This window comes from Emys orbicularis, chromosome 10 (genome assembly GCF_028017835.1).
Source record: "Emys orbicularis isolate rEmyOrb1 chromosome 10, rEmyOrb1.hap1, whole genome shotgun sequence".
NCBI classification, from domain to species: domain Eukaryota; kingdom Metazoa; phylum Chordata; order Testudines; family Emydidae; genus Emys; species Emys orbicularis.
This window is the reverse complement of record NC_088692.1, coordinates 17,204,745-17,225,979: the sequence shown is the minus strand read 5'-3', so window position 1 is coordinate 17,225,979 and position 21,235 is coordinate 17,204,745. Positions and strand designations below refer to the sequence as shown.

Here is a 21,235-nt window from a genome sequence, read left to right as displayed (position 1 = left end):
CTCCCAGGCTCTCAAACCTGGGAGGGAGGGGGAGATCCCGAGCGGCCGCAGCGCGTGAAACAGCTGATTCGCGCGCCGCTGCTCCCCCTCCCTCCCAGGCTTGAGAGTGAGCCCCCGCGGGCCGCACAGTGAGCCCCCGCGGGCCGCATGCGGCCCGCGGGCCGTATGTTGTGCAGGCCTGTTCTATCTACTACCCAAGATCCACAAACCTGGAAATCCTGGACGCCCCATCATCTCGGGCATTGGCACTCTCACTGAAGGACTGTCTGGATATGTGGACTCCCTACTCAGACCCTACGCCACCAGCACTCCCAGCTATCTCCGTGACACCACAGATTTCCTGAGAAAACTACAATGCATTGGTGACCTCCCAGAAAACGCCATCCTTGCCACCATGGATGTAGAGGCTCTCTACACAAACATCCCACACACAGATGGAATACAAGCTGTCAGGAACAGTATCCCTGATGATGACACAGCACAACTTATTGCTGAGCTCTGTGACTTTATCCTCACGCACAATTATTTCAAATTTGGTGACAATATATACCTCCAGACCAGTGGCACCGCTATGGGCACCCGCATGGCCCCACAATATGCCAACATCTTTATGGCTGACCTGGAACAACGCTTCCTCAGCTCTCGTCCACTCACGCCCCTTCTCTACCTACGCTACATTGATGACATCTTCATCATCTGGACCCATGGGAAGGAGACCCTGGAAGAATTCCACCATGATTTCAACAGCTTCCACCCCACCATCAACCTCAGCCTGGACCAATCTACACGGGAGGTCCACTTCCTGGACACCACAGTACAAATAAGCAATGGCCCCGTTAACACCACCCTATACCGAAAACCCACCGACCGCTATGCCTACCTTCATGCCTCCAGCTTCCACCCCGGACACACCACACGATCCATCGTCTACAGCCAAGCACTGAGGTACAACCGCATCTGCTCCAACCCCTCAGACAGAGACCAACACCTACAAGATCTTCACCAAGCATTCTCAAAACTACGATACCCACACAAGGAAATAAAGGAACAAATCAACAGAGCCAGATGTGTACCCAGAAGCCTCCTGTTACAAGACAGGCCCAAAAAAGAAACCAACAGAACTCCACTGGCCATCACCTACAGCCCTCAGCTTAAACCTCTCCAACGCATCATCAGTGCTCTACAACCCATCCTGGACAATGATCCCTCACTTTCACAGACCTTGGGAGGCAGGCCAGTCCTCGCCCACAGACAACCCGCCAACCTTAAGCATATTCTCACCAGCAACCATGCACCGCACCATAACAACTCTAACTCAGGAACCAACCCATGCAACAAACCTCGATGCCAACTCTGCCCACATATCTACACCAGCAGCGCTATCACAGGACCTAACCAGATCAGCTACAACATCACCGGCTCATTCACCTGCACGTCCACCAATGTTATATATGCCATCATGTGCCAGCAATGCCCCTCTGCTATGTACATTGGCCAAACTGGACAGTCACTACGCAAGAGGATAAATGGACACAAGTCAGATATCAGGAATGGCAATATACAAAAACCTGTAGGAGAACACTTCAACCTCCCTGGCCACACAATAGCAGATGTAAAGGTAGCCATTTTACAGCAAAAAAACTTCAGGACCAGACTCTAAAGAGAAACTGCTGAGCTCCAGTTCATTTGCAAATTTGACACCATCAGATCAGGATTAAACAAAGACTGTGAATGGCTATCCAACTACAGAAGCAGTTTCTCCTCCCTTGGTGTTCACACCTCTACTGCTAGCAGAGCACCTCACCCTCCCTGATTGAACTAACCTCGTTATCTCCATACTGATTTATACCTGCCTCTAGAGATTTCCATTACTTGCATCTGAAGAGGTGAGGTTCTTACCCACGAAAGCTTATGCTCCCAATACTTCTGTTAGTCTTAAAGGTGCCACAGGACCCTCTGTTGCATCATAAAGTCTGTTGGTCCAATTCTCCATTTTCTCTCTGCTCTGCAGTTGTCTTACTGCTTCTGCATGCCACGCACATTCTGCTGAATAGTGTGCAATTTTTTTTAAATAGCTTGGGGGCAACTGGTTTGAGATTACAAGTATCTTGTAAATTGGTTGTCATTATTTAAACATCAAAATGGCATTTTGCCTCAGGGCTGGAACAAATAAATATGTTTTTGCTTGAGAATGTTCTTCCTAATAATTTGAAAAGCCCTCAACTTACTGTGCGTGTCTCATTAGACCTAGTCCAGTGGAACAGCATGGGGATTATATGGATGATAGCTCAATCTTTAACAAAGATTTTGCTGTTGTTTTTCTTAGGGCTGCCAGTGGCTGTGAATGGATTGGTTTTGTGTTGGTCTGGGCTTGATAAAATAAAAAGAGAGACAATAGGAATTAAACACCTAGGAGTTATTAAAATGATACTTTGGGGGTTATTTGAAAGAGACATTGAAATATATATTGTATTTTCAAGAGAATTTTTTTTCCAGGGGGATGAATTAGATTTAGTCATCACCAATTCAGGTACTGGAAATATTTTAAGTCAGTGCAGTTGCACTCACTTACACCCTGTCTGCATTTGGCCACTGTGAGTAACTATGAAACACCCAACATTGGACCTCTTCCCCTAGAACTCTGCTCACATTTGGATTACTGCTCATATCTCAGTGAGATCAGAAATCTTTAAGCTATCAGGGTTTTGTTTTTTCTAAATTATAATCAGATGAAACCCTTCGAGACCTGTGTTCTTTATGGAAATTTGGAATTCCACCTTTCAGGTTTTCTGAACCTTAGTTTAACCAGATATTGGCCCAGATCCTGGCTGCACTGCAGAAAGAACATTTGTTGAAGCCCAGCAGGTTTAGCAGAGGTGGGTTTGAACTACCATTATGCTCCCCTAGTTCTAGTGCTTGTGAGCTCTAGATTCATCCTATAAGGGCAACTTGGCCATAACCCCTTTCCTTGGACACTCCCCCACGTTGGCAATCAAGAGTATTACACTGATGGTATGGGCATCACATACTACCCAATGATCTTATACCCAAGAAGAGAGAAGCCTTGAATGGTAAGATCCACCCTGCCATTTTTAAGACTGCCTTGCACCAGGGGAAACATCACAAAACAGACTTAATGTTCCAGAGAAGGCAGCCCATGATGAGACAGGGACCTATATATGGGACAGGGACCATATTTTAGATTGGTGTTTGTACAGTGCCTTGCACAGTGGTCTATGAGTAGGGCTCCTAGACCCTACAGTAATACAAATAATAAATAAAGGTTTTCAGAAATCATCATGTAGATAATGCTGCTTTGACTCTAATTTTATTTTTATTTTATGCACTAATAAACACAATTAATTTAGTGGTCATCCTCCAAAGGTATCCCCCATAGTGAAATAACGAAACATGCTTGAAATTATCCCAAAAAATTACATTCTCTTGCAGAGGAGTTAAAAAAGGCTGCCATGTCTGAGCTAGAGGGAAAATCCAATTTCCAGGGCTGGGAAAATACATTTTAAAAAAATCAGTCTTATTTATTAAACATGAAAAAGTTAATGGGTACAACAAAAAACCCACAAGATCTGAGGGAGGATTGACAAGATTTTCAGCTCCTTTGAATTCCTTTCCCTGAGTGGTTTTACCAATCACTGCCTCACAATAGGGTAGTGTAGGGAGCCAGGGTGGCTGCCCTCTGAACCTGAGGGTAAAGGGCCTTTCTCTCAGCCTGAGTGGGCGGGGCCAGCCCAAGCTCGCTCCACCCCCCGGAAGGGGAGGGGTGGAACAGGAAGTATAAAGGGCGGGGCCCTTAGCTCAGTTAGAGCAGCACCAGGGAGGGAGGCAGACGCAGACCGCGGGCTGCTCCCTTCAGACCCTGCTGCCACGCCAGGGGAGGCCCTGGACCAGTGGAAACCTCACCTGGAGGACGGACTGGGGCTGCCAGGACTGCCCACTGCTGAGTACCCAGAGGAACTGGAGGAGCTGGAGGTGGAGCTGGAGCTGCCAGCAGCCAAGGACCGGGAGGAGCTGGAGGAGCCTGAGGGGGAGCTGGAGCTGCCAACAGCGGACTACCCCGACGCACTGGCGGGACCAGAGGGATTCGGATGAGCAATCGGGTAGGAAGTAGCCCAGGGACAGAGCTGCACAGTGGTGAGTCTGTATCGCGGAAGGACCCCGCTGATCCAGTGGCGGGACCCTCGTCCTGCCACTGTCAGGGCCCTGGGCTGGAACGCAGTGGTGTAGGGTGGACCTGCGTTCCCCTCCCCGGCCGAGCCACGCCGGGACCCGTGCCAGCGCTCCCCTGCCTGAGGGGCGCGCTATTGACCTGTGCCGGTACTCCCCTGCCTGAGGGGCGCGCTATTGACCTGTGCCGGTGCTCCCCTGCCTGAGGGGCGCGCTATTGACCTGTGCCGGCGCTCCCCTGCCTGAGGGGCGCGCTACACACTCTGGCTGGCAGCCTTCCCGCTGCTAATTCCCCGCTGGCGGAGGCGTGACCCAGGCCGGCCAGTGACGTCGTAGCTCCCCACTGCCCCCTAGTGGGTAGGTGGACCGACACCGATCACAGGTAGTGTGGAGGAAAACATTGTTATTGAAGAAAGCACGTAAGCACATGCTTGAGTCCCACTGACTTAGAGTTAGGCATGTGTTTGGGGGCTATCCTGAATCACGACCTTCAAATGCAGGATGGGATTTTCAGAAATGCCCAGGGCTGGCCTAACCTGGCTCCCCCTGAAGGCTAAAATTTCAATTGCTTCAACGGGAGCAGAATTAGGTCAGTGCTGTGTACTTTGGAAAACCCTACCCTCAGAGTATTATTAAAATAAGTCAGTGAAAATATTGAGAATAGAACTCAAAGCCTCCCGGTTGTTGGTCATCGCTCATGCCTCTAGGGAGAAGCCTGTTCTGTAACTCAGAATAGGATTAAATCAAAATGTACAGTGCATCATGCAATTCAGAACCTTTCAGAAAACATTTGTCTAAGCCTGAAACTTTCTTTTGTCGCAGGAGATTCCATGTTCCCGATCAAACCAGTGGTGTTCAAGGTACAATCAAACAAGGCCAACTCCCGCCAGTTGAATGCAGCAAAAAGATAATCGTTTACTTGTTATTTATTCTGACTCTCAAAGTATAAAGTGTTCTGTTTTATGGTCTTGTTTATAGCACTCTGTAGTTGTAGATTTAGCAAATGACCCAAAAGACTAACCCTGCAGCTGAGCTTCGAGATGCACGGTGTCCGAGCAGCAGTACTGGGGGGAGGGGGGAAAAGGATAGAAACGATAAAGAAGAGCCATTGAAACCAATGAATGACATAGCAATTCAAAGTTCAGTGCTGGCACAGTCACAGCACTACCTTAGGCTGTATATAAAACCACAAGCGCAGCTGTAGCCCAGCACAGGTGTATAGGTAAAAAATGATCAATAGTAACTGGGTTTAAAAAAAAAAATAGAAACCAACATCATTAGCTCTGTGGTAAATTTCAGTACAAAGTAATAGCCAGCTGAACCCTGACAGGTGCTGAGTATCTGCTGAAAACTCTCATAGGAATCAATGAGAATTGCAAGTGCTCTACAACTGTGCGTTGGCAACTGTAATGTTGACACCAGGAGGCTAGTAGTATTGTTGACAGACCAATTGGCTGGTCTGCCTGCGGTAGCTACTTTATCCTGCACTGAAATATATCTACTTTATCCTGCACTGAAATACTAATACAGTATTAGATATTGCAATTGCTGCCCTCCTATAATGCACATGGACATGGCTCAGGTGACTAGAAGGAAACCAGGCTATGTCACAAGCTCTGTATTGTTGTGGTTGGATGAAACATCGTTGAGGCTGGTAGGTGAGCGCCGTTGCCTGGGAGACAGGCTCCTTTACAGTAGCTCCCACCAACCCACCCCCAAATTAGTACCGTGTGGGTGGAGGGCTTTGCTGGGTATTGTTTGATCGGGGGGGGGGGTGTGTGTAAGAGAAGCAGGAGACATGGCCCAGAGAGAGGGACTGAGGACTTGTCTACCCAGAGCTGCAGTGAACACCACAGGGGTGTGATTTTTAAAACACATTGACATGCTGCGCATTAGTTGGTCCACGTAGACCCTGCTGGTGCGCACTAAAGGTTTCTTTGGGCACTTTAATGTGGTGCTGTTTGAACCAGCACTGCATTCAAGTATGCCACTGGGGTCTACATGGACCAATTAATGAGCAACATGTTGGTATGCTTTAGAAATCACACGCCCATAGGGCGCTTCTCCCCACCATGTAGACACGCCCGGAGAGAAGCAGAAAGCAAGCCGAGCAGATGCAGCCTGGAAACATGGCATGTGGCCCTTGGAGAAGCCTGAAGATAGGTTTTGGTTTGTGCTGCTGGCTGAAAGAGGATTGGACCTGTGAGCAAGGATAGTGTCTCCTGTTGTTTGGTTCGTCCTGTGTTCAGGAAAACAGGGCTTTGTACATTCATTGTAAATAAACAAGACTGCATCATAGAACCACCTGACTCTCACCAATTTCTCTTCCTAATTGAGACAACCTACAAGACCCTGAATTTTTGGCTAGTTTCCTGGGTGGAAAGGGGTAACAGTGTTATTCTCTTCTAAAGGAGAGGGGAAAGCTTTCTTCTTTTCTTTTCTTAAATCAAAATTCCCTTTAGAGAGAATTAAAAGGGGAAACTTTCTCTTCTGTTGCAGAGTTGAAAGAAAAAGAAGAAAATTATATTGAGGAGTGTCACAAGAAGTGGGGGCTGGGTGTATTTAATGACCATGTGGCTGAGCTGTAGAAGAAGAGTTGATGGACTCCTTGGGGACAGCTGGCGTACAGCCTGGAACATCCCTTAGGGCTCAACTGAGAGCCCAGCTGTGTATCCATGCAAGGTAGCAATAGGGTATAAGGAGTCATCTTACTTCCCTACACAGATTACCCACATTGCCAGATCATGCATCAGAGGGAGAGAAACTGCTGCTGGGCCACTCGTCCCCCTCCTGCATCGATGGGAAGGAGTGGGCTAGCTGCACAGCTAGATCTGGGCAGAGGAAGAAGTAACTTGCTTCAGCAAAAGGCCTTGTGTAGCTTGCTTACTATTGGAGAAGGTGGATACAGGGACTGGATTGTGACTCTCAGATTCTGTCTGGTCTCTGCTCCTGAGATAGCCCAGCTATTGACCACCCCTTATTTAGACTGGATTGCAAGGTGCCACCCCAGTCCTTAAGCATATATGTTCCGTACAAAGATGCCTTTGTTCATTTGCAATTTAGGTCATCATATATAAATCCCCTATGGGACTCTAGTGGTAAAGAAAAAGAATGAGCCTCCTTCCAACACCATAAATCACTGGGCGCCTGCTCTTGGCACTTGGCAGCCTGTTATTCTCTAACCCATAAATTGTTTAGGAGCTGCTACTATAGATAACACTCCATTGTTTTGCATACAGAGTGAGCTATATTTTTGCAAAAGGGAAGGTCCTTTAAGTGTGATGCTCAGATTTTGTTTTTCTAGACACTATTAGTTTTCTATAGAAGAGCATTTTTCTGTAATTAATGATTTCATGAACTTTTAATCCCCCCCACACTTTCAACCTCAACTATTTTAATTTTTGATTTTCAACATGTGTGTGTTAATGCACCCTATCAGAGTTTGCGCGCGCGCTCGCACAGACACACACACACACACACACACACACACACACACACACACACACAGAGTGCTCTGCATCACTCCGGTTTTATGTTGAAATCAATGGAGTTGCAACAAGGGAATAACTCAGTAGTGAAACATGCTCCCTGTGCATCCTATGTGTTTGTACAGCACCTAGCACAATGGAGCCCTGGTCCATGACTGGATATCCTAGGCTACCGCAATACAAATGGTAAAGATAAGAGTGTGATACCCTTTCTTTGAGTAGTGCCTTACTACATCAGCAGTGTATTGATTTCAGTGGGACCACTCATGGAGTAAGGTGCAACTCAGTGTGATGAAAGGTATCAGAAATTGGTCCTAGCTGGCTCACCACACTCTGAGGTCTTTTGACGGCAGGGAAATTGAAGATTTCATCCTTTCCATAAATCACGTGGCTCTACCTCAGATTTTGGTATTGGTACACCTCTACCTCGATATAACGCTACCCGATATAACACGAATTCGGATATAACGCGGTAAAGCAGTGCACTGGGGGGGGGGAGGGCTGCGCACTCCAGTGGATCAAAGCAAGTTCAATATAACGCGGTTTCACCTATAACACGGTAAGATTTTTTGGCTCCCAAGGACAGCGTTATATCGAGGTAGAGGTTTATTTGGTATAAAGTGGTTATGACTTCTGGAAATGTCATAGGTACCACTAATCAGTGTAAGCTCTCCATGGCCCTGCACAACTAGTATTTGGAGTGGGGGTTAATCTGGTATGCCAGGCTAACTAAAGTATTTTCAAATTTCTTGCTGTTACTGGTGATGTACCATTATAGGCTTATTCTTATGACAAACCTTTTTATCATTATTCTTGAAATAGAGACCAAAATAATTTATGTAGTGTCAAACAAGAGATAACTACTCACTTGCTGGCAGGGTGATTATCTTGCTACCCACAGTTCTTTGTACTTGAATATTCTACTGGGAAAGGGAATGTGTAATATTAACTGCGATAATTATGGAGTCCTTGTACAAGGTGCTGTATATTTCTTGGTAAACAGCTCTCTTTGGTATTCATTTGTTCACTATGTACCTTATACTGTGAGGGCTTCTGTAACAAGAAATATCACAGTATATTAGGAAAACAAAGGAGAAGGTGCACAAAGAAAACTATTGAAAGGCACAATATACCTGCATGTTAATCACAATGTGGTGCTGTAGTATTTTAGATTTTAAAAATATAATTATTTTCATGAAGAAAGTGTTATGCTGTCTGAGTCTTGGGATTCTTTCTCACCCATTTCTTTTATTTATTTAATTATTTAATTAACGTATTTATTTATTTAGTAGTGCCCAGGAGTACCTGTAAGGATTATTATAAGTTTATGATGGTGATATATGTGGGAATGACAGATGATATTCTATTACAGGAGATTGTGAAAATGTGTTGTAATAGCTGGAGAGCAAGGAAAGGGGACTTGGTTTTATAATGCATGTACAAATGCCATGGGAGAGAACAGAACCAGCTGAAAAGCTAGTTAAAAAAAACAGGATTTGTTTTTACATTTCTTTACTTGCTCTTCAAAATTTCATCAAAATGTTTCGACTGCTGAAAATTTTCAACCAGCTCTGTGGCTGGGCAATAACCCCAAAATGTTCAATGAAAATTGTCATTGAAAAGGTTTTTATGTTTTTTCTTACCCATCAAAAATCAAGTTTCCAATGAAAAATGTCATCAAGATATAGGAAAATTTGACTGGCCCTAATAGAATATTTGTTGAAAGTGTCCAGTGGTTGGGATGAAGATAGCATGTTTGGTTTTGAATGGAAGGGAGGAAGTCTGAGTGGTTGTTGGGAGATAAGGTGTATAAGTGTCGTGTGTGCCATATCTGTACTGTGATTCCCATTGTTTTTATTCTTTTGTATTGATACAATATTAATTTGAGCAACATTAACTGTAAGCTAAGCAACTATGGCCTGGTAAGGAAAATTTCTCAGGTTCTTTAATAAATATGTATCAATGCTGATATAAATGATGTTATTGGATGGATATCTATCAACATTGATTATACTTTCTTCCTTGTGCTCATCTCAGAGATCTCTATCCATAGTGCTGTATGTAGCAGGACCCAAAGTCATTGTTGGTGTGACAACATTTAAGTCAGTAGAGTTACATCCAAGATGAATTTGGTCCACATTTGAATATGATTTGGTGAGAAGTAGATATAGGACAGCGGTTCTCAAACTGGGGGTCGGGACACCTCAGGGGGTCACAAGGTTCTTACATGGGGGGTCGCGAGCTGTCAGCCTCCACCCCAAACCCCGCTTTGCCTCCAGCATTTATTAAATATATTAAAAGTGTTTTTAATTTATAAGACGGGGTCACACTGAGAGGCTTTCTATGTGAAAAGGTTCACCAGTACAGAAGTTTGAAAATCACTTATAGGATAATCACACATTCACTTGAGTCTATTGGGCATGCAAGGAATTCAGGATCAGGTCCAGAAGCCTTCCGAAACAGTGCTGTTTTTCATGTTTCTTATATATTTATTCCAATTAACTTTGATTCAGTGCTTGAAAGTCTATATATTCTTTGTGAGCTACCTGCACTATATAATGTGTCAGAAGCCTGGATTTCCTTAATGCTTTTGCTGTGTCAGGATAAAATTGAATCAACCCAGAAATTTCCAAAGTTTTGCTTAATTATCCAAGTCACTTTGTAATAAATGAGGAAGTTGTTTTGATTTTTTAAATATGTTAATTTGCATTACACTCCTTTTCAACCCATCAAACTATCTTTCTTGTTTAAGTTTTTGATGTAATTTTTCATCACCATAAAGATGATGGAATTTAAAGTGATGATTAAAAGAACAAACAAACCCAGGATCTCGTTTGCTTTCAAGAACTCCAAAAATATAAGAGGCTTTGTTTAGATTTGGTGATGAAGATAAAGTTGTTATGACTTCTGGAAATGTTACAGGCACCATTAATCAGTGTAAGCTCTTCATGGCCCTGCACAACTAGTATTTGGATTTATTGCCAACTTAAATGTGCATACAACAGAGTCCTTGTTAGGTAGGTGTAAACCCGTTGGGAGACTGATATTAATAGCCTAGGCAACAAGAGGCCTGAAAAATGCTAGTGTGCCTTCAGGAAAGAGCTATTATGTTCTAAACCCCTTTCCTCCCCCATGCAACAGGTCACATATTGATATTCTGCTTAGGAGGATTGGTTGGTGCTCTTTGGAAACTGTCTGGAAAAAAGCCCTCTCCTTTGTACCTCCGCAGTGGGCTCATCCATGGAGATAGAGAGTGAGGTTCATGTTTCAAGTAAGCTCCTGTTGCAGGGCTGAAAAGGCCTAATTTTTTTTCATCTTTGTCGTTCATGTCATTGTAATACTCAAATCCAACTAGATAACCAAATACATAGGTAAACAGATAAATAAAACATTAATGTAATTCAGACATGCTGTGCTTTTGAAGAATTAAAGTAAACTATTAATGCTTCTATGAATAACAGTATAAATTATAGAGCAGCCAATTATACCATGTGTCTGAGTGAAATAATAGAGTAAAACTAAATGAAAATAAACCAGACATGGATAGACGAGGGTAAATTTAAAAATCTGTATTAGGTTTAGGCTAGGGTCCTGGGGATAGACCTGATGCAAACTACGTCAAAAGGTTCAGTTTTGACAGTGCCAACCTCCCATGAAATTTTTGTTATCTGCGGCCTTATGTGAATCAGCCCTGAAGAACAGGTCCTCATGGTCTTGGACCAGATCCAGAGTTGTAGGAATAGATTTGAATCCAGGAGTTTGAACCCCAAACCTGCATCCCTGGAAAATTTTGGAGAAGAGCTGTCAGTTTTACATTTCTTCTTCAAGCCCAATGGTTTCAATAGAATTACACCTGACAGGAATTTGGCTTATTGTAAAAACGGTTGGGGTGCGAATCTACTTGTACATCAGTGATAAAAAATGTGTGCCAAATTCTTCCCTGACCTGTACCCAGTGCAACAAATTTGAGTTCATTAGGGTTGTAGTGGTGACATCAAGAAACATTTTTTAAAACTATGTGAAACTTTCTAGTCTGGTCTGCATGAAATGCAGAGGGGAGGAAAATTAAGCCATGTTATGACAACTTTGTTTGGAACGACATGTCTGATTATTCATCTTTTCCTATCTCTGTAGAGGGTCATAGTGATGTCATTGTCCCCTTTACACCAGGTTGCCCTGGAGAGGAAGATGTGTAATAGTGGGAAATGCTGAAGCACAAAAGAGTCTATGATTTTGGCAGGCTGCCAGTTTCTATTAGGTTTGGGATTTTCAGTAGTTCCCCATTTGCAAAGCAGTAAACAAAAAGGGGAAGAAGAGGTATAGGTGTATTGTACACACAAATCAAATTATTTTGTTTGCATTTAGATGTGATACCCAACTGGTGATGGCATATTTTCCTTGCCCAATCTTTATACAAATGCTAGTGCTCTTGGAGTAGAAATACAGGAGGTGAATCCAAGTTAACAGCTATGCTACTGTGACTGTTACTGATAGGAGCGATTTTTCTTTATCCAGAATGGAAAAAGTGACAAGATTTTATAACTCTTTTCATGAGCATAAAGCATATTTCCAGGCTACTTATAAAAGAAGATATTAAAGGCAAAATAGCTGATCTAAATTATATGGGGAAATAAAGGAATGCCATCAGGTAAGATCCAATATAGATTGTGTAAAAATAAGCTTTTACACACCTAACAGCAGTAGAAATTTGAGTTTCTAAAAAAAAAAAAAAAAAAAAAGGGTCATGTAAAAACTTTTTTATTAAAACAACATCATTAATCAGTAGTATTTGCAACCAGCATGATAGCCTTGTGCTTGTGTGCAAGACTCATGAAGTATAAGAGATTAGAAACAAAAGTGAAAACGATCAGTGAATTTTCATTGTTCAGGATGAGGGAAATGTAAAAAGTAAACAAACAGCATAGACAGCAAATACTAAAAGATTTTTTTTAACATTCGTTCCATTTTAATAATTCAAGATCTTGTTTACCCAGATAAAAACTACATTAAACTAAAGTTAAGGTTAAGTACATATCAGCAACTTAAGAGGAAAAACTTTACAGCGATGTTGTAATTACCCCCAAAACAAACATTTGAAACTCAGGAAATTCAGAGTTAAGGTTAAACTTAAAAGAAATTAAACCATATTAAGGTTAAAGTTAATGCATCTAAGGCACCCAGCACTGTGTTGATAGGAAGGCTGGCCCAGTGCTTGGGGAGGTAGCCTAGGATTTAGGCAAGACCTGGGTTCAATTCCCTTCTGTGTGGTCTTGGGTGAGTTAGTTATCCTCTGGTGCCTATCTGTAAAAGGGAGATAATCTCACTTTCCCTACCTCACAGGGGTGTTGGGAGGAAAAATACATGGAAGAATGTGAGGTGCTCAGATACTATGATGATGGAGACCACTGAAGTACCTCAGATAGAGATACATTTATAATCCTATATTAAACTGATTTTTGAAGACATATTAGGTTTTTCCCCTCATGGTGTCACTATAGGTGGAATGTAAAGAGGCACAGCTGGACCCCTCTTGCTTCTGCCCCTGCTGCCCTCACAAAACCAATCAAGGACACCTCAGGTTGATGCAATCACCCATGTATTTTATTTATAGTTCTTTCCCACCACCAGCTTATTATTTATGTACAGGGTTTTACAGCCAGACTTCACCAGGAACAGCGGTGGAGGAAGGGCAGTCCCTCTCAGCCTCTGACCTTTCTCTTCCCCCCCTTCTGGCTTCCTTCATCCCAGCCTTTATAGCCCCTGACTAATTAGGCTGGCAGGTGTTTCTAGTTGCCAAGCAAGCAGGGCTATTCAGCCAGCCCCAATCCATTCTCCTTGATTGGGGCTGGCGTGGCAGGGGGCTGATTAAGCACTTCATGGCCCGCACCCTGTCACACAGAGAAATAATAAAATGATTGCTGGGAGCAGTTTTGAAAGAGGGCATCTTTGCTTAAGGGCTACATTAACCTCACTCTCATTGACAACAACAGGAGATGGCAGCCATTTTGAAAGAAGGCAGTTCTTCATGGAATTGTTGTCTGCAGAAGAACATTATTCATCAGTCCCTGCTGAAGAAGGAACTTTCAGTTATGGAGAATAACAGGGAAAAAATTACCATTTATCCTAAAATAATCCTTCAAATATAGTCAGAGCATGAGATTTCAGTGAGGTTTAACTGAATAGGAAGTTTTAAAAGTGTGCATTACTCCATGACTGAGATAATTTGGGACAAAAGGGGTGTGTTACAAGCTGCCAAATTTCTTTAAGGGCCTGTTTTAAAATTAATTTAAACCCAAAGTAATTAATGGATTTATGTGTATATTCTCAGAAAATTCATTCTGTATTCAGAGAGCAAGTACTGGAATTTGTAGGATGATATGCTGTACGCTTCATATGTACCAAAGTGGTTGAATCCCACTTTAAATGCAAAACTCAGCTCAACCTTAAGCATGGTACCAGAAGCAGTACTTCTAAAATAACACAGGCAAGGAAACTAGCAATATAGTGTTTATAATATAATATAATTTAATTAATAATATTTATGTATTGCCTGTATGTGTCCCTTTAAAAAAGCAAATTGCCTCTCAGGGAGCACTTTAGAAAATCTACTCTCGTACTTCAAGAGAAGCACATGCTTAAGAACCTTCCCAAATCACAGCCATGTCACCTATTATTCAAAATACCTGAGAGAAAAGGTAGGTGTTGGAATATGCCCAGAAAGTTAACAAATCTAGGCTCTGGCAGTCCAAGGAAGGAAGTGCTTTCCAAAGATGAAGAGTCCTCACACCCTCTTGGTTATATTGAGACCACTCCAACATGAGATTATCCACTGATCTCAATTGCAGCATTATGAGTATGGTCTAAAGCCTACTAAAATCTGAGTCTTTCTGTTGACTTCAATGGGCTTTAGATAAGGTCTTTATGGCCCTGGGAGAGAGGTGGTATCTCAAATATATAGGTCGGAAACCATTTGGGCTACAGCACATGGATTCTCATTACACTAGATGTGGTATGATTCCGGTGGCCAGGATGAATGAGTACTCTATCCTAATATACAAGGAATTTCCTTGAACCAATTGAGCTCATCTCTTCTAAGAATGTCCTGAGCTAACCAGCACTTTGTGCTTTAAATAATATGTGAGTAATTGGCACTAATGAGTTTGTCTGCAAGATGTAGTTGGAACTAAAAAAGCTGAAATAATCGGTTTTAGTTGACTCTGCTTTCAAACACGGATTCAACCATTTTGTTACAGATGACAAATACAGCATATCCACCCACAAATTCACAAGATCCAATTGTTAGGTTTTTGTAAGCTGCCTTCAAAATCTAGACCTATGTCTAGAAATGCTCCATTGTCTCCTCTTTCTTCCCAAGGTAAGATTTTATACATCTGTTGGATTAGGAAGAACAATAATATGCTTTTTAAAATGTTTAATTACTTTGATGCAGTGATGAGAGTAAACTGAATTAGAAATTAATGCACTTATGAGAATGCTAATGCAATATTTTGGTAACGGATTAGGAATTTGCACTCCATGATGACTAATGGGATCATGTGACATTACTCAGAATAATAGTTTTAAATGATTTGAGTTTTCTAGAGTAAATAGATATAGAAATAGTTGCAATTCCATCTGCTTGGAATGCAACACTTACTGAAGAAATCACTAATATCCAGTAGGGGACAATGGCCTCATCCAGATAAAAATCAGCAGCCCTGGGTATCACAAATGAACAAAGGAAATCTACATAGAACCAACATATTGTAGACATACATTTAGATGAATACATTAACTTGATTTATATCATCTTCCTCTACTCCAACACCCATTTTTATTGGTTCTTGCAGGTAGTCATATGCTTGAGTTTGCTTTTGCTAAGAGGGAAAAATAATGAAAGATGAACCTGCAAGTGTTTTGATTGTTTATGGCTCTCATAAATCTTTGCAAGGTGAAAATGTTTAATGGGAAAGCCTAGCTACAGAACAACACTATCTACAGCATGTGAAGTGCTTTTCCAAAGAACATAATAAATAGAACTGTCACATTCCAAAAAGTCTATGTTATCAAGAACATAATACGGTGCTATAAATATTTTAGTATTAAGAATCTAATTGCTCTAAAATTCATCCCACATAGTCTTGCTAATTTACCTTGGAACCATTAGAAATATTTGAGAATACATGGGAACTCTTTCTCCAGAATCTTTTAACCAGGATTTTTACATCCATAAGCATCAACAATGGGTTGGATCTTCAGCTGCTATAGAATGGCATAGCTCCATTGACTTCAGTTACACTATTCAGTTTTACGGCAGCTGATGCTGTGGCCCAATTATTTGTAGAGCTGTGTTCTTGACCTGCTGCTTGTAGATTTGTGTGTAACTCGTCATATATTAATCTTTAATGAGTAACTTAGCAGAGGTTCTTATTTACATCTTCATAATGTTCTGTATATTAATATTTTCACCTTTGAATGCAGGATGAGGGGTGTTCTATAGCTGCAAATTACTATGACATAACAAGCCATATTTTTTTCATCAAATTTGCATAAACGTAAAATTTAATAAATCAAGTTGTTGAAATGGAGAGATTCTCCTACCCCTTAACAAGGCACTAAATTTAAACTGACTGAAAAGCAGATATAAATAAAGAACCCTAAAGATGGTGGTGGTTTATTATGATGGTGATTATATTGTGGTAGTACCAAGAAGCTGCAGTCAGAATCGGGGAATGTTGTACTACAAACACGGCGGTGTTTATTGTGTATGCTCTTGTGTATTGTTGCATTTTGAAGGTCAATCACTTAAAGAGTGAAAAAAATATGAACCAGACACTTATAAACAAGAATGCTTATCACTTTGTTACAAACGTTAATTTATCCTCACATCACCATGTGAGGAGGATCACCAGCACCAGATTCACATGACTGTGATGTAGCCATGTTGGTGCGAAGAATGAACTTCCTCTTTAACAGTCCCTTGCAAGTCATCTTCCTTTGGCAAGAGTCAGTATGGGAAGATTTAGGATTCTTAAATCCCTCAAAATTACATCTTTCACCCTCATTCATGGTTGGCCTCATGCTGTACTTCCTTCAGCCTCAGCTCTATAAACCTCCTGTAAAAGCGTATCTTCTTCTGCACATTGGCTATAACCCCATCATTGCTGTTGTCTTGTTCTCAAGTGATGCAAGACTGCAACTTGCTGGGATCATTCCGTGAAGTAGTATCATATCCATTTTACCCCGAGGGAAGCTGAAGCCCACAGAAACTGGATGACTTGGTTTCTAGCCTCATGCTCAACCAATGTGTATCAGATTGCTTTAAGGTTCATCCTAGTGTTCAGATTTGTCTATGAGAGACTGTGATCATCACCAGAAAATGTCATTGTGATCAGAATGGCTAGACAGCATAAAGATAGGTTGTTGGTTGTCCTGAGAACCTGGTCAGTCAACCTTCATGGTCCAATGATAAAGCCACACTTTACAAATGAGTAGGTTCTGTTGACTGGGAAACCAGATATCCCTGAGCTTACATCTGAGGATACTATATGCTCCTGTTGGTCCCCAAGACTGAGTGCTATTTACATGTGAATGGGATGACAGCAGTTTTTGGATGATGTATGCTATTCACTGAAGAGCCAGAATTGTAAGTGGCATGCAGCCACTACTTTATACTCAAGTTCTGCACGATAAACAGATAAGCACGTAAGGTCACACTGGTAAGGCCACGTCAGGCTATGCTTGCTGTGGCTGAGGATTAGTATGTTTGCTAATAAAGAAAAAGATGAAACAAGAGGAGAAACACATTTTCAAATTGGAGAATTTCTGGCTAAAAAACAATTATTCTACATGGTTTTAGAGAAGTAACTCCCTAAAGGATGTATTTTTTTCAAAATAGGCTTTGCATGACTTTGGACCACTGAGGGACTGCAGGCTTCCATGGCTCTGTGCTTGTAGAGAATATGTTATCTTCTTCGATTTATAATGCACAGACTATAGCACTCCACTTGTGCTACACAATACAACACTTGAAAGTACACGCAGTCACATCTGACAAACATACGAACAGGCTGACGGTGGTACTGTTTGTGGGGACTTCCTTTCATCCTTTTCTACCTCACACATCTTGAATCACAGTCAAACTGTGACCAGCTTCCCCAAAGACCATAATCTGATTAACTGGCCATTAATGATTAAGGGCCATGTATTCTATTTGAGTTAGACTGTTGAGCTCTTTTAGACCATATATGGTGTGAAGGACAGGAGAATGCGTGTTTTATTTTCTGAATATTATGTGTTCCATGTGTAGGTTTGATTAGGGTTGCCAACTCTGACTGAAGCTATCCCAGGAGATTCCCCCCCCCCCCCCCCCCAACATGACATAATGTCATTTTCTTAAAATATCCTACTAAAATTTCCCGGATTGCTTTCAGTAGTCACCAGGAGATCGATGCCAATTCCAGGAGACTCCAGGCCAATCCTGGAGGGTTGGCAACCCTAGGTTTGCTTGTTATTGTGATTAAAAGGGCTTGATTCAAGCAGAGGTTATTTACATGCACAATTTTACCTCAGACTGTGTGGAGTTGTGTAGTCTGGCTTGTAACTACAGGAAGGGGATCCAGGCAGGAGAAACTGGAACAAAGAACTTTGTGGTGGCTAAGTTCCTGGAGGAAAGGACAAAGAGTGAGAGTCGGAGACTGCTGGGGAGCAGACTGACCCCCAGCATGCAGAGGTTTGGGTGTCTGGGATAAACTGGGCCTACCTAAGCGTACAGGTAAGATGGGTGTGTGGACAGACCTTTGAATGTGTTAAAAAGCCTTTCTCTTGTTATGCTATGTTCCTGCTGTTGTTATTAAGCAATACTTTGTTTTGAAAAGGCAGTTTTGGGTCACTGTATTCACCACTGGTCCCAGCTCCCAAAGGGAAAACTTGCAGGCACCAAACCCAGTCAGGCCTTCAGAGCAATCACAGTTGGTGCACAGGACATTGTAGCCCAGGGGGTCAGCTGAAGAGTGGGGAAACAGTGGGATTCTACCCAGGGAAAGCTGAAGACACAGAGCCTGTCACCTGTGTAGGTGACCCCACTCTGGTCTCTCCGAGTGCAAAGGTGCAACTAGCCCTGAATCATGACATATGGGTGTATGTTTTAAGAACATTTAGGGCCTGATCTAGTCAGGGACTCTGTCCATTGACTTAAAGAGACTTTGGATCACACCCTTATATAGCTATGTGCCTAATCGATACCTATGTATGCAAGTAAAGGACCACATTACAATGGAGTCAAGATTAGGTTGGACCACATTAAAACCACCAGATGACTAACTCAAAGGCAGCCTAACTCATTCAGGGCTCTAAATCTTGGAGACTGACGTTGAATTCCAACTGATGATTTCTCCCCCTTTTTATTGCTCCCTCATTCTCAGAAATCTGTGTTTATTCGTCAGGTTACACTTAGCTGAAAAAGCTCTATATCACATGGCTTCCCTTTGCTACTATCATTTTTCTCGGAGATTGTACACTCCCAAGTGTTCATGTAGAGAAGGCTGGTCGTAATTTAGCTCCTTCTTTGAGAGAGGGCAAACTGAAGTTCATGGAGATTTTAAGATCACCGCTAAACCTTAAACATAACTAAAAGTCGGTAGCATATTTTGGTTATAATGGGGAGTATAGTGATTAGAGGAAACCGGAATCTGACGCTTTTGTTTAACTGATGCATCAGCTACTCAGTGAATGAGACCAGATTCAGTGTCATACTGGGAGAACTCCTGAACTCTGTCTCTTGCCATATCTCTCTAGCCTACTGTTGAGTCTTTTGTTCATTATACAACAAACATAACATTGAGGAACCTCACAGGCTTTGCAGGGTCCAAATAACCATGTTTGCTAAATATATAAAACATGCAAGAGCAGGCTACCTATACACTGCCCTGACTGGTTTCTGGTGGCTTCTAAAAGCACAGGACACAATAAGTGCCACTAGAGGGCTCACAAATTATTTAAAGAAGTGGTTTTCTTTAGGCTGCATACCCCTTTCCAAATAATGTAGTCTATCACATACCCCCATCTGAGATAGGGTCATAATATACCTATGATTAGATTGCCAAGTCTTACTAAATAAAATGTGTTGTCTGCCATTACAGGATTTTTTTCATGTACCCCCTAATGAGAACTCACCTACCCGTAGGGGTACACATACCCCAGTTTGAAAACCACTGATTTAATGGGACACTACCCTATAGGAATACGCTATACCTACTTCCTGTTAAGTATCTGTAGGGCCCACAAGATGGACTATGCCACAGAGAGTATCATATTGTATTTTGACCCAAAGGATGGCTTTTTTTATAACCTAATCTTCTAGATATGGTGCGAGTGTAGATAAATGTTCCCCTCCATGGAAATCTTTAGTAAAAGGTGAAAGATTTATACGATCTGAAGAGACTACAAAGTGGCTGAATCTTTGCAATAGGAGGTTAATCTCCCTGGAGGAAAGCTGGGCAGGTGGGAACCTGTTAGAAAACTCTCTCCTCAGGAGAAGAAGGGAGAAGTAGTTTAAACATCGGCCATCTTCTGTGGAAGAGCATGCTATATTGTTCCATTCCTATATATCAATCTAGCACACAGCACAAGAGTAAGAGGATTCTGCATTTGGTATCGAGGACCATCTTCTAGTATTTTAACTGTTTTATTGTTGGTCATGAGGAAGAATGAAACGGAGAAAGAGAGATTAACACTCATGATGTGAAGTACATGCCTAACATAAATACTCACTAAAGCTAAAATGAAATATGATGGCATTGGAAGCAGAGAACAATTGCCTTTATGAAGTGTCACCTAAATAAAAGACTGCATTTCACACAGGGTACTAATCTGCTCAGTGATTGTATTTAGTCTGCCAAATCATAGTTTAAAAACAAAACAAAACAAAACTAGAGAGGCTAAAGAATTTTCAAACTGAAAGAGCAGTGCTGCAGATGTGACTTGTAATTATCTTGTTGTTATGTATTCTGCTGGAATTTCACTGCATTGAAATGTATTTCTAAAGATCTGAAAGGGTTGCAATCACATCTGGATGTTATTTTGTTGGCATAATGGATTAGTAAATAGTATTACTGAAGATGAGAAATGATGCTCTGCATATCTTTTATCTGTACATCCCATACTTGGGGTAGTGTGAAAAACAATGTTACCTGATTAGTGATCATCCAGGTTCTTATATCAGATTTAGAGTAAAGTTCTGAAGCCAACAGTGAGGGTAGGACTTTCAAGATGTATGAATATTATCCAATCTTTGTTCTATAATGTTTTGTAAATTAAAGATAAGTTGAGCTGATGGAAACCCATCTAGTTAGTGAGCAAGAATAATTCTTGTTTTGAAAGATGTTTTGTAGCCTGTGTAGTCACATAATTAAAAACAATGGAGACTCTGTAAACAAGAGCAAAGCTGAGAAGAAAGAAATATGGAAATATTAGGTTAGCGGAAACCTTTCCTGTAGAAGTGTCAATGTATCCAGGCCAAACATCATTGACTCAAGAGATGGGAAATATAATGCACGAACTGC

General features: G+C 41.9%; 1 non-coding gene across 1 annotated transcript; it reads right to left on the bottom strand.

Moving 5' to 3' along the window:
- Window positions 1–20,007: 20,007 nt before the first annotated feature.
- LOC135885212 (U5 spliceosomal RNA) lies at window positions 20,008–20,120 on the bottom strand. Its single transcript, XR_010561729.1, has one exon. It is a non-coding gene; the product is annotated as a U5 spliceosomal RNA (small nuclear RNA).
- Between the last annotated feature and the right edge of the window lie 1,115 nt (window positions 20,121–21,235).